This window comes from Arvicola amphibius, chromosome 7 (genome assembly GCF_903992535.2).
Source record: "Arvicola amphibius chromosome 7, mArvAmp1.2, whole genome shotgun sequence".
Lineage (NCBI taxonomy): Eukaryota > Metazoa > Chordata > Mammalia > Rodentia > Cricetidae > Arvicola > Arvicola amphibius.
This window is the reverse complement of record NC_052053.1, coordinates 65980080-65995850: the sequence shown is the minus strand read 5'-3', so window position 1 is coordinate 65995850 and position 15771 is coordinate 65980080. Positions and strand designations below refer to the sequence as shown.

General features: G+C 39.1%; 1 pseudogene; it reads right to left on the bottom strand.

The window, feature by feature from the left end:
• Positions 1 to 2246: 2246 nt before the first annotated feature.
• Positions 2247 to 2797, bottom strand: LOC119819829 (annotated as a pseudogene).
• Between the last annotated feature and the right edge of the window lie 12974 nt (positions 2798 to 15771).

Genomic DNA, 15771 nt, shown 5'->3' with positions numbered 1-15771 from the left:
TTAGAAAAAAAATCAATGTCTGTCCAAGTGCAACAAAGGCCAGTGGCCAGTAAGCAATGCAATGAACTCATCAAGTGAGCATAAATGTTGTAAATAAAATTCCCTATGTTCCCTAAAATAATCATATGAGACAATTATGAAAGGAGCTTCAAGGGAACAATGAATAGTTTTCTTTTTCCTGTCTTATAGTATATTTTCATAGGTGTTTACACACTTGAAAACTTTGCAGGATACTGATATTTGAATGCAGAAATTATTATTTGGCCACATTAATTCAATAAATTAATTTACAGAAATATAATCAATGTAACTTCTGTGTTCACTTTTATTTATGGACTATTGCCACACTGAAAACAATTAAGTAAAAATTATAGGGATGTGATAGCTGCAATCACAATTAATTGTTGGTGTCTTTGCGACATTTGACAACTCAGGCTTCACTTATAGAGAGTCCAGCAGTGAGAGACAGCATAACAGTGGTATGTGGAAATAATCATTGAAATTCAATAATCTATTTTAATTGAAAATGTCATTTTCTTCGGATCCTCACATAGAAGTGAGAATGTTGAGCATGTGTTCTTGTATACAAAATTTTTGGTGTTCGCCCAAACTGCTTTACAGTAACATAACAGAATCATGTTCCATTTAAAAGACACAGTGCCCATTTCTCTCCATCCTCATAGCACTGTGATTACTTTCTTTCCTTTACTAAATGAGTCTTGAATTATTGGTTACAGGCAACTTATCCTTTTTGCTTCAACTTTTATTTTTCTGTTGATCAAATATGCTTGTTCTATTCAACCTACTCTGCCCTCGTGCATTGACCAAGATTGAAGAACCAAAGAAAGGATGCGTGCAGAAAAATGTCTGTTAATGAGGGCATTTGAGTTATGTGCTATCCTTGGAATCAAATTTCAGACAAGTAATAGAAATGAGTTATATTTGAGAAGAAAAAATGAGACTAATCTCTTGAATGAGACAAAAATGTTAGGAGTTAAAGGTCCTAACCTTTTACTTTTTGAAATTTTCTGTATGTATCAAAGCCTCATATAAACTATGGAGCACTCACATTGGGATAACTCTCAACAGTGGATGAGAAAATGAAATATTTTGTTTTTAATTATGTGTGTATGTTTTTGTGTAAGTAATGTAGTGTGCATGGGGACAAGTAGAGACCATGGTTCTCCAGACTTACAGGTTGGTATGAGTTAACTATTGTGGGTGCCAGAAATTGAAACTGTTTCCCTGAAAGAGCAGTATCCTCTTATAACCTCTGAGTTGCTACCCCAGTGCACAGATGAGCAGTGGCAACCTTCCCTTTTATGTTTGATGCAGCTCGGTTCTCAACAGTTGAAATATCAAACCAATCTGCATGAACATGGAGGGCCTTGTATCAGTAACAGCCAGGCATCAAGAGGACAAGATGACCACTTACCCTGTGCAACTTGAGAAGTCAATCTTAGGAAAAGTAAAATAAGGGAAGTCTGATCATGGTTTGGACAGTGAGAAGATTAATCAGTTAGTTGGGATGGATTACCCCAAATAATAAATTATATTGAAGTTGACCAATGTTAATAAGAACACATCCTGTTCTCATATATGGAGAAATTCAGTATTAAAGTTAGACAGGATCCAAAACAATACCTATTTGTTTAGCCTGAAGAAACAATGTTTATAAGTCTGATTGGAATGCTATTTTTTACCAAGATGAAAGTGCATGAAATGGTATCTGTCATAAGCAATAATCAGTTCTATGGTTTTTGGGGACCTTCTTGGTGTAGAAGGAAACTATGGATATATCAGTTTCCAGGGTGTTGTGTGAAAATGACTTTAAATTAGGGAAGCTGTGGTTTCTCTATCACAGGTACAAAAACAAAGAGACAAATTACAGCTCTTTTAAAGTTCTCTAGCTTATAACTGAATCTAACATCCAACAAATATCATAATGCTGACTCCTTTAAAATATATTAAGAAAATGTGTGAATATGTATGTATATATGTGTGTATGTAAAACATACAAAGTTATATGTCATTCTATCTAATAACAAGAAGCAGATTGTTATCTTAGAGGGCTGTGGGAAAAGCTATTTGTTATAGTATTTGAACAAATAGAAAGTTTATTAGACTATGACAGTGAAGAGACACCTCTAGAGATTTTTTTCCTTCTATGTGTTTGGAAGAGGGAAACACAGATTCTAATATTGAAACATATTCTCATGCAGCATAGTCTACAACTTCTTATCTTATTAAGCAAGCACATACTGGTCTTGGGAGACCCTGTTGGTCCCCAACGCCCCCTGCTGATCGTGAGTGTCTCCATATGGAGGTTTTTGTGCAGGCTCACACTAGAGTTCTCTCACTGTGTCTCTGGCACAGTAATACATGGCTGTGTCCTCAGTTTGAAGACTGTTCAGTTTTAAGAAAACTTGGCTCTTGGAGGTGTCCCTGGTGATGGTGATTTGGGACTGGAGAGCTGAATTATAATTTGTGCCTCCACCACTCCATATTGCTCCCATCCACTCCAGACCTTTTCCTGGAGGCTGGCGGACCCAGTGTACATCGTTGCTCCTTAAGGAGAATCCAGAGACAGTGCAGGTGAGAGACAGAGTCTGTGATGGCTGCACTAGTCCAGGTCCTGTTTCCTTCAGCTGTATCTGGGACAGGGCACCTAGGAACAAACAACATCACCATCAGTCATATAACCCAAAGATGAAAAACCTGGGTCCCTTTCCTGAATCCTGAAGCACTTACAGCTTGGAAATGACACCCGGCAGAGAAGCAGCACCAGGACAGCCATGCTGTGTTGGAGGCTCTAGTGGAGATGTGGCCTCTCAGCTTGGCCTTGGATTTCATCCTGAGCTTGAGGACTGCTTTGCATTGGGGGAGGTTCCCGAGAGCACAAAAGGAAGCACAGGCAATGTTTCCAATTTCTCCTCCAGAAAACTGAGATATGCGTTGAGCTTCTTAGGGGTACTGAATATTGAACCTCAGGAACATTGCCTTGATGCTGTCTGGATTTCCAATCCCAGAGAAACAAGAAATATTAAGAGTCATACTGTAAAGGCCTTAGAAGCAAAACATGGAAGTGTTTACATTAAATAGGTCTACATTCATTCTGTGAAGGCAGAGGAGAATATCCGGGTCTCAGTGGATTTATGTATCTCTTTAAATTCCAGTAGAGAATTTTTTTTTAATTTTTCAGATATCTTTATTTTATAGATGCAGTTGTGTATATTATGAGCACTGTTCTCAAACTTAAATCTAAGATTTCAGCCTAAATAACACATAGTATAATGTCTGTGACATAATAAACAAGTTTTCCTATTTCTCTATATCTCTGTGTTAAGAGCTCTTTCTATGCATCTTAACTTAAACAGCTTAGCCTGTTATGGAATACTTAATATCTTTGTACTGCCTCACTAACATCACATAATGGCTGCAATTCTTTTTTTTTCCTTTCTTCTTCTTTTTTTTCTCATTTTTTTATTAAAAATTTCCATCTCCTCCCCTCCTCCTCCCCATTCCCTCCCCTCCCTTCCACCCATACACCCACTCCGTCCCTCTCCAAGCCAAAGAGCCATCAGGGTTCCCTTCACTATGTTAAGTCCAAGGTCCTCCCAACTCCCCCTAAGTCCAGGAAGGTGAGCAATCAAACTGACAAGGCTCACAGTGAGTCTGTCCATGCTGTAGAGTTCAAGCTCATTGCCTTTGTCCTTGGTTTCTCAGTCCTCCTCCACCGTCAGCCACATTCAGAGAGTCCAGTTTGGTCCCCTGTTCCATCAGTCCCATTCCAACTGGACTTGGTGGTCTCCCGTTAGATCTGTCCCACCATCTCAATGGGTGAACGCACCCCTCACGGTCCTGATTTCCTTGCTCATAATCTCCCTCCTTTTGCTCCTCACCAGGACTTTGGGAGCTCAGTCCGGTGCTCCTATGTGGGGCTCTGTCATTTTCTCCATCCAACGCCAGGTGAAGGTTCTATGGTGATATGCAAGATATTCATGAGTATGGCAATAGGATCTGGACATTTCTAGCACCCTCTACTCAGCTGCCCGAGGAACTAGCTGGGGGCATCTTCCTGGACACCTGGGAACCCCTCTAGAGTCAAGTCTCTGAAAACCCTAGATTGGCTCCCTTAATTAAGATATATAATTCCTTGTTCCCATATCCACCCATCCTATATCTCAACCATCCTATTCCCCCAAGCTCTTCCCATCCTCCACTTCACACTTTTCTCTCCCCATCCCTCCATCCCCCCATCCCACCCCACCACCAAGTTCCCATTTTTTATCTGGCAATCTTGTCTACTTCCAATATCCAGGAAGATAACTATATGTTTTTCTTTGGATTCACCTTCTTATTTAGCTTCTCTAGGATTTTTTACGAATTATAGGCTTGATGTAGGTAATCCAGTAGAGAATTTAAATGGCATTGTTACCTATGGTGATCAGAAATCCTGTTTAAGGAACTACTTAAAATTCTTTCTCTTGTTGTCTGTGATGTTGTCTCATTCTTATAACTTGTCAGGAAATAATTGTAAGGAAGCAGCACACACACATTTCATATATGTGATTTCACATGTTTATCTGTAAGCTGTAAGGAAATCTGTTGAACTGATTTGGGTCCCATCTTATTATGCTCAAATTTCACCTTCTCACTTAGGAACATTTTACCTGGACACTAGTTTTAGTTCCTCTTGATTTATGTCAGTCTATCCTTGTACTTTTATATCTTTCTTTGTCAATCTCCTCAGCATGTAGAAAATCACAGGTTCCTAAATATGATTGTTGCTTTGGTAAGTTATGGGAATCTCAGCTACTCATAGCACTTCATAAAAATCAACAGCATGCAGCCAGATTTGAGGGTTATGTTCACTGAAGTAATAACAAGATAGAGAACATTAAGTTAGGACAAGAAGTGGACTGGAATACAGATATGAACATGGGGAACCTGTGACTTGAATGATAATATAGGCACAGATAACAAGAGTTTCTTGTGTCTTTTCCTGTGTCTTGTTAATGCTAATCACCAAGGAAGGGGATTGCAGAGCTGGAACCTGCCTGTTAATTCAAGACTCAGGAAATGTCTAACTTGGCATGAGAGATGTCACAATTTGTGTCCATTATTCCTTTGTGCATAGACTTTTCCCTTTTTACCGTGCATTGCTGTGGTTGAAACTGCTGTTCACTTTAAGGAGACAGCCATCCAGTGAAAGTAATGATCATCATGTAAAATATGAATTCAGTGTTGTCTGTATTTTTGAATGCTTCAGAATTATAAAAATATTTTTTTCAGACATTATGTTTAGTATGTTTCATCTTGGGTTTGTTTGATAGTTCATTGTGGTTACAATAATCTGGGAAGGAGTATCTCAGAAATGAATGCACTTCTTTTATAATATATTAGACAACTAGGTATAAATCCCCATAATCAAATATTTTTTGTCTTTAGTTACTTCAGAGATATTGTCTAAGCTGGGCTTTCATTTCTGTGAAAAGACACCATGACCACAGCTGTTATAAGGAAACCATATTATTTAGGGGGCATTCCTGCAGCTCCAGAAGTTCAGACATTCTCATCATGGCAGGAAGAATGGCAGTGTGCAGGATGTCATGGTGCTGGAGGAATAGCTGAGACTCCAACAACTTCCAAGGAACAAGCAGTCACCTGACAGACTGGGCAGGATCATGAGCAAAGAAAACCTTAAAATCTACCCTCCACAGTGACAGATTTCCTCCAACCAGGCAGTGCCCACTCCAGCAATGCCACACATCTTAAAAGTGTCACTCCCTTTGTTAATATGTGGACCAATTTCATTCAAACTCCCACAGAGAGTTTGTGCCCATATTCCATATTATCTTACATCTTGGATTTCTCTTGTTCCATGAGACTCTCAAGAAGGAAGTCACTGGGAAAACAGCATTTGCGAAAGGAATTCATTCATGATAAAGTCACACATTATTCATTATTATCTTCTATTTGAGAGGTGTATCCTTATTTTTAAGGGTTTATTCAGTCATCCGTTTAATTATGTAAAGTGGATAGATGGATACTCACTTAATGGGTCATGTAGAATTAACAGTACCAGCCTGTCCATTTGTGTGGTGGTAGGAATCTTTTGCATGATATAAACTAGGGGCATCATGGAAAAAGGAACCATATTTGGAAAAAAACCTACATTATATTGGTATGCAGGCAAGACTATGATGCCATTGTCTTGATTAATAACTGATGTAAGAGGGCCCAGACAGACGTAGACATTAACATCCATAGGCAGGTGGTGATAGTCCATTGTATAAGGCAGCAGGTTGCATAACCATGGAGAACAAGTCTTTGAATTGAGTTTATTTGTGATCTCTGATTCAGTTCCAACTTTCAGATTTCTGTCTTGAGTTCACATCCTAATTTTCCTCCATGGTGGTCTGTAATATTTAAGATTACACAAAACTTTCCTTTCCATGTTGCTGACCACATCAATAGGTAGCAGACTGGAATAGTTTAATCTTTTTCTGAAGAGAGCATGGGTTAAGAATTGTGACAGTGTGTATAACTGCAACCATAGTCACACATACAGTTACACATTTAGGTACAGCCACACTCTGCAACACACACTTCACACTAACACGGAATCACACTTACAGATATGGTCACAAATATAATTACACATCCAAACACACACACACAGACACATATGCACACATAGCATGACCAGACATATATACATCACTACCACCAACACCACCAACACAACCCCCACCACCCCTACTACCACATCCACATGTAGAAATAATTATTCATTAGCAGAGGGGCTGAATTTCTATATTCCTCTCTTTTTCACAGGGTCACTCTGGTGGGCTTGGTCTCACTATGTAGACCAAGCTCATATTGAACTATGTGGTGACTGAATCAAAGGTGTGAAAATTCACTCCAAGCCATCTCATACAGAGTCCCTAAAACTTTGAAATAATTTTTTCATATAATTTTGATCATTATTTTCTTCAGTAATAAGGTGCCTGTCTCACAGAATGAGTGTTTCAGTTTAATTTCAGCACTTAACTCTGAAGCTGGTGGTGATGATTTATCCTTATATTCTCTGAACTGAACTGGTGAGGTAGTGAAAGGAGCTTCTCTGGATCTTGCTGTCCAAGCATTCTATCTTACCCTCCTGAACTTCAGGTTTAGTGTGAGACCCTCAAAAAAAGAGGAAGATGTCAACTGAGGAATACATTCAGAATCAACTTGTGGCCTCTACACACATGTGCAAACATAAACTGTGATATTTAGTGTTTCCATTAATTCAAACATTTCCCTTTCCATGTGATGAGCTCATAGTTTATAGTTATTTAGTTATGGAAGCTGCAGAATTAAGTAGAGCTGATTGTTATGGGAAGCAAGAGCAGGACTCCTCTGACTTACTGACTGTATACTTATTCCCACTCCAAAACTTTCATCTGCCCTTCCTACTCTAGTAACTATCATTCCTTCTCCAGTCATAAGATTGCTTGTTTTAAGTGTATTAATGTGAGAACTGATATTATTCTGTATATAATTCTGATATTTTCTTTGTAGTTTGAACTTGGCTCTTGAACTTAATATCTTGCAGATGTAATGCAAGTACTATAACTTATAGCTAGCCTAGTCCCCCCATTCTTTAAAATATCACATTTTACAGCAGAAAATAATGTTTTGATTATAACATTCAAAAACAAACACCAGCCTCTACAAGTTCTACTTGATACCCAGCACTTATGACTGCATGTAACACAGCAGAAAAAAAAGTATAGGATCAATATTTTGAGTATCAATGTCCAAAATTTAGAGTAGGAAAAACAAATAAAACCAAAGAAATAAACTAAGGCCAGAATGTCACTATTTATATTTAACAACACATACTTGAATGAAATGGTAAAAAATAAGAATGTACTGTGCAATTGAACAACACATTGTCTGCAACACACTGAACTGAGGAAGGCAGGGGCTACTGAGTTGTGCTCTCCATCACTGGTGTTCCAATTGTCACATTGGGTCTTAAGCAGAAAGTGGATCTGGGTTTTGTTTAGAGCCTTTATAATGGAAAGGGAGGCCCCGACTGTAGAGTCAATCCCCCAAGTCTTCCAGGGCATCTGACACCTGAGCTGGGCACTGGGATCTGAGGATGCTGTGGGAACCTCAGTAATCCAAACTATTAACATAGTATAAGAAAATGTGCTCTCTTAAGCAAACACAAACTCCCAGACATAAACACAGACAGACATATAACAACAGAGACAAATCTACACAAAGAAATATATACTAGAGAAAACATATATGTATAACAATATATTATTGGAATTTCATCCTTTTTACTTAAAATATCATGTTCACTCATAATATAGCTTGATAATATTGATACATCCAGTACCCTCTCTCTCCTGCATCCTACTCTGGATGACCCTATGTTTCCTGAGCTATGTGTTGTCCTGTGGACTGAAATCTCAGAGAAGTGATTGAAATGAATTGTTCTTGAGAAGAAAAATGAGACAGTTCTTTTCATGAGAAAAGGTGTTCTAGCCTTTGACAGGGAATAGTGAGAATTCAAACACAGCTTTTATTATTCAAAATGAGTGATTAATTCTTGAAATGTTTCTTTTTGAATCAAAACAGCATTTATACCACACAAGAACTCTTCCATCAAATTAACTCCCAATACTAGATGAGTAATTCTTTTAATAAATACTTTTTGTTGTTTTTTTCAAGGCAGGGTTTCTCTGTGTAACAGTACTAGCTGTCCTGAAACTGGCTCTGTAGACCAGGCTGGCCTCGAAATCAAATGATCCAACTGCCTCTGCCTTATGAGTGCTGGAATTAAAGATGTGCACCACCACCACCAGGCAAATACATTATCTTGAGTTATGCATATGTGAGTCTGTGTGGGTGGTGTAGTGATCATGGAGACAAACAGTGGTCACAGGGTCCTCTGGACTCACGTGGTTATGAACTGCTCTGAATCTAGAGTTTACAATCTCCTGTTTCTTCAGTTTCTTTCAGATCTGATGCTGATCACCACAGAATCAGTTCTGCCTTGTATGATAGTTTTCATTTTGTTCATGTCTGAGTACACCCTAAATTTAAAAGGCAACTTAAATGGGGCAGTGGAAATAGCTCTGCAGTTCAGATTCTTGCTGAAGCAGAATCTTCAACTGGGATCTTAACTAGGAGCTCAAAATTCAAGGCTACAAATCCTATTCATGGGATGTGGAGACAGCCTAATCACTGGGACTTACAGTCTAGCCATTTGTGATATACAGGGCATGGTGTAGGAAATCTTTCTGTCTATGTGTTGATTTTATTGGTTAATAAAGAAAGTGCAATTGGCCAGTGGCTTAACAGAATATAGCCAGGATGATATTGAGAGTAGTCAGAGTCAGGGAGAATCCATGTAGCTGCCAAATTAGAAAGACATGAGCCACCAGGTGGAATCTTGTCAGTAGGGAGGACATGAGCATTGTGGTAAAATGTAAATAGAAATAGTTTTTTTTTTTTTTGGTTTTTCGAGACAGGGTTTCTCTGTGGCTTTGGAGCCTGTCCTGGAACTAGCTCTTGTAGACCAGGCTGGTCTCGAACTCACAGAGATCCGCCTGCCTCTGCCTCCCGAGTGCTGGGATTAAAGGCGTGCGCCACCACCGCCCGGCTTAGAAATAGTTCTTTAACCAAAGATATAACAGCTAACTATCAATATGCTTAAATGATTGGCCAAGCAGTGATTTAAATAATATAGTTTCTGTGTGATTATTTTGGGAGTCTGGGAGGCTGGGAATTGAACAAACAGCCTCTGGAAACAAGGCCATTTGATACAAATTATCTTTAAAATAAGGTGCTGATTGATAGGTGAATGAATCACATATCAAAATGTACACAAATATACAAATACATGGGGGCAGGGTTAGAGGAAAGGAGAAAGAAGAAGAAAAACAGTATAACAAATACATACATGTATAGAAATAATTTTATAAAACAAAAAATGAATAAAATAAATACAAAAATCACTTACAAAACTGAAAAACAGAAATTTAAATAAAAATTTGGACACATTAAGGATTACTACACACACACCTGTAGAGAGAATTCCTGATCATGATTTGGAAAATCAGCACCGACAAAGATGTGTCTGGCCTTTTATGCCTCTCCCAACAGGCTCTACTGTTACCCAGAGCTCTGTGTGAACTTAGTGTCCCCTGCTGGTCCTTAGCAACCTGCAGGGAGGTTTGCATCTGAGTTCACAGTAGTTTTCACTAACTGTGTAGTTTGCACAGTAATACATGGCTGTGTCCTCAGACCTCAGACTGCCTATTTCCAGGTACAGAGTGTTCTTGTGCTCAGCTCTGGAGATTGTGAATCCGATCTTCATGGCATCAGCATAGTAGTTGTTGAACTACTACCACCCTTAATGCATGGAAACCACTCCAGCCCTTCCCTTTTGCTGGGCAGACCCAGTTCATGTTAGAGTTACTGAAGGTGCATCCACAGAGTCTCAGGAGCTCTTCAGGCTTTACTAAGAATCACCAAGCCTCCACCAACTGCACCTCTCACTAGACACCTGAATGCGCAGAAAAATCTGATTATAAAACAGACCAAAATCCATTTTTTCATTCTCATGCACACATGTGACACACCTTCTCATCTCTATAAATTACCTTTTAAAATAATGACAAGAAAAAGTGAACTAAATCTCAAGTCCATGGTGAGTGGCCTGTTTTTAGTGCTAATCACTGAATGGGTGGACCTGGGAATTCAGGGCTGGGTTCCTTTGCCAGAGCTGCAGGATCAGGTCAGTGCTGGTATTCATGGGCACAGAGAAGATTATTTGCATGTCTTCCTGGTATAGGAAGCACTGGAGTTGGATCTCAAAGGAAGGCATCTCTCAAAGCAGATAATAGTTATCAAAGACAATGAGGACATTCATAGAAATTGACACAGTATTGGAGTTCAGTATTCATCTTTTCCTGATTAAGGATTCATCACCTATTGTTCTCTTTTGTGCAATGGCACAGAACTTGCTTAATTCCCATGATATATGTCTCCATTGGATAAATGTATAACTAAAGAGTTCCATACATATCTCTGTTTCTATACACAAGCTCATCCTTTCTCGTTGTCTGTGCTGGACATTTCTACTCCCTGATTTGTCTCTTAGATAGGGTCAGACCTGCAATGAGATCTTTGCAGAACTCCTTGTCTGTTATGGGAATACTTGGGAATTTTCTGAATTTTAATTATTTCTGAGACAATGCTGTTTCCAGGCAACAGGAGACTTAGAAATGAGACAGGTTTGTCATTGTCTTACTGCTACTTTGCAGTTACATGTTTCTATTTTCATCAAACTCACTTTCTGCATCCTTATGTTCTCTCTTTGACTCATTTAAGCTTTCTACCATTATTTTCTTCATGTTTACACCAGGGAACTCATGACTGATTTTACATTGTTTTAGCCTGGTTTTTATTTCATTCAATTAATATAATTAGCATATCCTGGGATTTTGATTAAGTTTTAGGATGACCTTGCTTTTTTTCAGTTGTTAACATTTTCTTAAATTCTCTTGTTTCCTCCCTACTCATCCCCTTTCTCTCAGCACACCTCACTTTTGCTTTCACATCATCAGTGTAACCCTGATTTTGGTATTTTTTGTATCTCACATAAGATGTTTTCCCTTCCTAGGGTTTCCATTCTAGTTCCAAAATCTACAAATAGAAGCAAGATCACCAAACACATAATCTAGGTTCGAAAAATGATCAAAACAGGCAGTGTTCCTCCCCCATCAATCTTTATTCTACTGTTTGACACACAAATTTCTAGTGTCATTCATGATCCTCCTAGGCTGGATGAACACAGAGGAATAAGAGGCAGAAAGAATATAAGAAGTGGAGCATGGGAAGCAGTGCTGTGAAATCCTGTGTACTGGATATGACATGGTAATCACATTCATGAACTCATAATGACTGCTGCTTTGTGTGTAAGCCCTTCATAAGACCAAGTCGGCCAAAACCCCAGTGGAGATTATTTTCAGACATTACCTCTTATTGAGGAGCTGTTGGATGTAGACCATTCCTGGAGAGGAAGAATGTTTCTCATCTAAGACTGTAGTCATTGGTAGTTTCCTATGTTACAGTGTTTGTCTCCACACACATGCACATATGGCCAACATTAAGTGACCTTCTACTTGCCATGAAGTGGTGAGAAACTTACATAAGAGAGGATATGGAAGGGAGTTGAAGGGGAAATAGCATAGAGAGGTGATCATATTTAACTGTATACAAACTGAGTATACAATTCTTTATAAAAATAAAAAGTAGTTCTTACTGAATAACTAGCTGATTTAAAGAAGCTTTTGCTAAATGTGATATGCAGGGGGTAGTCAAAAAACCCTCAGTAAAAAGAATAATGTTGAAGGTGTAATATACATTATTTCAGGTGCTACACTGCAGTTACCATGATAATCAATTCAGCTTGGTATAAGTACAAAATCATACAGAGAGAAAGAGAGAGAGAGAGAGAGAGAGAGAGAGAGAGAGAGAGAGAGAGAGAGAGCATCTGGTAGAAGAAGTAGAGACCTAATGAGGTGGATTGTGTTTAGGGGGTTCCAAGAGTAAAATAAGTATTAGCTAGGTCACGAAATGGTCTATTTTAGCCTTCAAGGGACATCAGGACAGGCTGAAAGCAGGACATTAGGATATTTGAAATGCAGAAAACCAATATAATTTTTGCAGGGTAAAGGCTAATGGCTAACTTTTGAGAAGAACATAGGAGCCAGGAGGAAATGAAAATTTACTACTTGCTTTTTCTTGCCATATCAGGCAACTGAAGGATAAATGAATGGTGAAAATATAGAGAACCTTAAGTGAGAGGGCCTGATACTGAATAGTGCAGTGCAGCATTAGCAAGGGCTTTCTGAGATTCCTTAGTGAATATATGCACAGAGTAAAATGTGCAAGATCATTCATTGTATTGTTGTGGTGGCTTAGTGAGACAAGTGCAGGGCTCTTGATAGTTTCTGATTATTACATGGGTCTCCTCAATAAAGAGGTACCAAAAAGAAAAATACAAGATACTGGTTGAACAGTGGGTGGGAATTTGTTAATCCCTATCGGTAAGGGTGCTTAAGAGGAGGAGGTATATTACTGGGCCTTCCAGGCCTATAACACAATTGTAGGATTTCTAGAGGAGGAGAATGATAATAACCATAAATTTTTATGTTTCATGAATTTGTTAAAAACAAATCTAATTAATATTTCTTGAATATCTGCTGAGTTTCCATGTAATGAGAAGCGAAGACCATTCATACCATAGATTCCCCACCATAGAAGACACAGGTATTTGACCAGAAAGGCTGAAGACAAACAAGCTATGAGCATAGAAAATTATAAAAAATTATAAAATTCATTATAAAATTTCAGTCAGCATGTTTCTAAAGAGGAAAGAGCCAGAAGAAATCATCCAGAAAATTAAATATTTCAGTATATGAACATCAAAGTGACTAGTAAAATTGTATGATGTATGGGAACTTCAGGGGAGAAAGGAATGTTTTACTATCTTACAGGACAATGGTTTCACCAGTGTTTACTCACAAAACAACTATTGTGATGTACAAGATTTACATTAATTATCAGAGATTATAATATGCTGAAAATACTTCAATAGGTTTCTTTTTAAAATTCTGACTAATGTAATTTCTATTCCCACTTTTATTAAAGGACAAGCTCCATGCTATGACACATAGAATTAGGACCATGGGAATGTGAGAGGTAGAAGCGCCATTCATCGAGGGTGTCTTTATGGAACCTCACACCTCCGGCTTTTCGATACAAGATCCAGCTGGAGAGAGTGTCACTGTGGTATCAGGAAATGAACACTGAAATGAAAAAATATCTATTTTAAATGAAAATGCCACTCCATTTCCACACTACTCACTTAGAGGTTGCTGATCACATGGCCTTTGTTTCTAATTCTCTGAAGGTCTTTATTTACCAATGTCAAGCAGAACCATGTTCTAATTGAATGGTGTAGTGGCATTTAATTTGTACTTTAATAAGTAAATCTTGTCTGAGGAACAGAAGAGTAATACAGCCACATGGGTCAGCCTTACAGAACAGGCAGCAATGAAATACACCTGTAATCCCAATAGCCACAGTAGATTGCCATAGAAAAAAAAAGATGATATTGGTGCACACCCTTAATCCCAGAATCGGAGAGAATTAGAAAACAGCAAGAGACAATTCTCATTCTCATTCTGAGTTTCCTGGGTGCAGGTTCACCATTTATGACTGAAATAGAGGAAAGAGCCAGTGGATGGCTGTTTTGCTTTTCTGACCTTCATGTTTAACCCCAATTTCTGTCTGAGTTTTATATATCATGCTTCATTTGATGTCCAACATTAGGGATACAAATTCACCAAAGAGCCATTTGCCTGAGGCTTTTTAGGCAACAGCTCAGGACAGAGACAGGAGTGGAATTCCAGCTCTAGGAGTTAGAGTACAAATCTAGCCACCTGGATTTAGGAGAAGCACTAGTGCTCCCAGCTCCGATCCTCCCAACTTAACTTCTCCTGCTGGCTCTCTCCTTGCTGCCACTCCATGGGGCATACACACAGCTTCCTGAGGTGTTACAGAGATTCCTGTGGCAGTCACAGTACTGAGGCTCTCCCCCAGCCTCACGTACATGCATCCACTTTGGCTACCACAGGTTGCCCTGACTCTTGTGACATTTTTGCAACTGCTTTATAGCTGCCCTGACCAGTGTCTGTTTTTTTTTTTTTGAGGACTAGCTTTTATTTATTTTTTTAAATTTTTCTTAAAAATTTCTGCCTCCCATTTACCCCACTCCTGCCTCCACTCCCCCTCCTTCTCTTGTCCATAGAGCAGTAAGGGTTCCCTGCCCTGTGGGAAGTCCAAGTTCCTCCCCCCTCCGTCCAGGTCCAGGAAGGTGAACATCCAAACAGACTAGCCCCCCCCCAAAGCCAGTATGCATAGTAGGATCCAAATCCAGTGTCACTGTCCTTGGCTTCTCAGCAGCCCTCATTGTCCGCCATGTTCAGGGAGTCTGGTTTTATCCCATGCTTTTTCAGTCCCAGTCCAGCTGGCCTTGGTGAGCTCCGATTAGATCAGCCCCACCATCTCGGTGGATGGGAGCACCCCTCACAGTGCAGACTTCCTTGCTCATGTTCTCCCTCCTTCTGCTCCTCATTTGGACCTTGGGAGCTCAGTCCGGAGCACCAATGTGAAAATTTGTAATCATATTAAGAAGAAGAAGAAAGAAAGAAAAAAAAAAGAAATAAGGTTACTCCATGTAATTGGTTTCAACTAGTCTCAGCTTAACTAGACCATGGTCCCCAGTATCGGTGGAAGAGTTATTGGAGAGAACAAGCTAAGGTCCTGAGCAAGAAGGCAGTTTCAGAAGTTTTTCAGGACTCCTAAGATCAAATTCTTTGTTAGGGCCCTTGTGGTGATCCAGGTAGTCAAAGTACATCCATGAACACATATTGTCCCTCTGTCATTCAACAGGCTTGACTGGTTGGAACAAGATTTAAGAACTAGGAAAAAGAATTGAATCATATACTAAGGTTATACAAGCCCCAAGAGAACTCTTTGGTGACTTTTGTAATGATTAACTAAAGTTGTACAACTAGGGGTAGCAGATCCAGAATCTGATGTGTCCACATTGAATCTCTGGCTTTGGAAACTGCTAATTTAGAATGCAAAAGATACTTGGGTCCTTAAAGGTCAGATTAGCACCTATGG